Below are 2,247 nucleotides of genomic sequence, written 5' to 3'. Positions count from 1 at the left end.
CCCACCTCTCTCTCTCTCCACCCCCGCCTCTCTTTCTCTCTCCACCCCGCCTCTCTCTCTCTCTCATTCGTTCGTTTGTCCCTTCGCTCCATGTTCGTATTTCCATGCTTGCATGCGAAAGACGAATATGTTATTTGAAGCTTTGTTTTACCGACCTTTTGTGATGCTAATCCTAGCCCGTTTTGTGGACAGGATAAACTGACATCATCGCTGGTACTCTTCTACAAGTGGTTACCGATATAAAGAAACATATACACATGCGTATGCACATAGACGTACGCGTGCGCGCGCTCACATTTTCGAATCCACTCACATATGTATATATGTATGTATATAGTTGTCTATGTTTATTTCTTTACAGACTGCAAAATCCTTCAAAGAAAGATTAAAGGGACCTTTAATTAGTCTAAAGAAGAATCTATACTACTTAAACATCATTATGACGTAACCAGACATCCCTGTTTACAATAATGGAATCTAGTTAACACCTACAAAAGCATTTTTGTGTTCATGTAACATGATGTGTTTTAAGATTTCCATCATTTGAGTGGTTTATTTTATGATTTTCTGATATGCTGCATTCCTATACATTTGTGTGTGCGTGTGCGCGTGCGAGCGTATTGACTTAATGAGTTGTGAATAAACTAAAAAATATAACAGAACATCACAAAATCCATTATAAACAGAACATGAGCTTAATTGTTTTAGTTTGATTTCGATGTTTGTTTCCTCTTTAGGAATGGGAATTTTGTTTTGTAGTAAGTTGAATCTGAAATAAAATTTATGACAATAGATAGATGTTGTACTTTTTAACTGAATTTAGCTGCCAAAACATATTAGAAAAACTTCAAACCAGTTTTGAAGGCATATATTTTAGTTCATATTTATAGATATATGCCATTGATGATCCCATTTATAGCTTCTTGTCGGGTGTCGTCACTTCAATTTTGATCCGGGAATGAATTCTGAAAATTCTTGATCTGGTAGCAAATAGAATGAATTATATGGGAATAAGGTAGCCGGAATTAGTTGAATGATTGTTCAACCTGGTGTTCGTGGACCCCTCGTGGTCCGCAAAGGTAGTACTGTGGGTCTGTGAGCTAAATTCAAAATTTCATATATATATATATATATATATAGATATATATATATATATATATAAGAATAAGCATATGAAAAGGGGGCCGCGGGAAATCTCATTTAAATAAAATGGTTGGGACCCAGTATGGAAAGGTTGGGAACCACTGGTCTAAACATTAAGCAGTATTGTTTTGAGTCTTTACATTCTTAGTTCACATCCCACTCGAGTCGACTTCTATCATTCATCATTCGGAGACAACAAAATTATGTCGCACATTCTTGAATATGTTTGGTCCTATGCCAATCAATTTCAAGAAATACCTCTCATAGGCAAACATTATAGTGTTGTAAAATGTCTGTTGTTGATGTCAGGATTGTTCGATAAATTCTCTGATGTCAGGTACTCGTCCTTTCATATCTACGATTACATTGTCTAATGTGTTTTTCAAGTTTGTGTTAAGACATTGGAGTGTGACTTGAAGGATATTTGACTGTTATTTCACACGGATGGGGGGGGGGGCCTTCATTATTGGTTAATTTTCTTTGTTGCTGTTTCAGCTGTTGATTAAGCTGAAGGCTAAGCCTGATCGAGCTGACTTGTAATGAATGCGTTTCATCGTCGTTTATACCATATTTAGGGACCCGAGAACCAAGTTATCTAATGTGTTCTTTTGGAGCATTATGATGTAATTTGAAGAGGAACATTGGCTGCTATTTGCAGTTCGTCTAGTGGCTAAATAATGGCGATCTTGTTGATCCAATGTATAATTTTTGCCCTGTGGAAGGAATGGCTGAATACCGAATAATATTTTGTTCCAGAATCAATGAAACAAATACTCCTTATGCACTCAGTCCGATATATGGCTACAATATGGATGTATGCCAAGCTAAGAAATCCTCATCATTCGCAAATCTTTCTTTGTGTTGCTGAATTATGTCGGTATTGCATTTGTACCAAAACTGAAATAGAAAAATGAAACGAAACTAAAATCATTCTCTATTAGATAACATTGTGTACTCCTGAGTGACAAAAAAATTTATACGTCCCTTCATTTTGGTAAGGTAGTCTCCAGAGTGTGGTAAAATATTTTCTTGTCATAATGTCTGTTCAAGTACATTACGTGTGTGTGTGTGTGTGCGTGTATATATATATATATATATATATAT

At 35.8% G+C, this 2,247-nt stretch overlaps 1 protein-coding gene across 1 annotated transcript in view; it reads left to right on the top strand.

The window, feature by feature from the left end:
• The window catches only part of LOC106868936 (paired box protein Pax-5), a 261,351-nt gene that overhangs the window by 183,311 nt on the left and 75,793 nt on the right, over window positions 1-2,247 (top strand). The window lies entirely within an intron of this gene.

Source organism: Octopus bimaculoides, chromosome 6, assembly GCF_001194135.2.
Source record: "Octopus bimaculoides isolate UCB-OBI-ISO-001 chromosome 6, ASM119413v2, whole genome shotgun sequence".
Lineage (NCBI taxonomy): Eukaryota > Metazoa > Mollusca > Cephalopoda > Octopoda > Octopodidae > Octopus > Octopus bimaculoides.
Note: the sequence above shows the minus strand (reverse complement) of the source record. Positions and strands in the feature narration are given on the sequence as shown.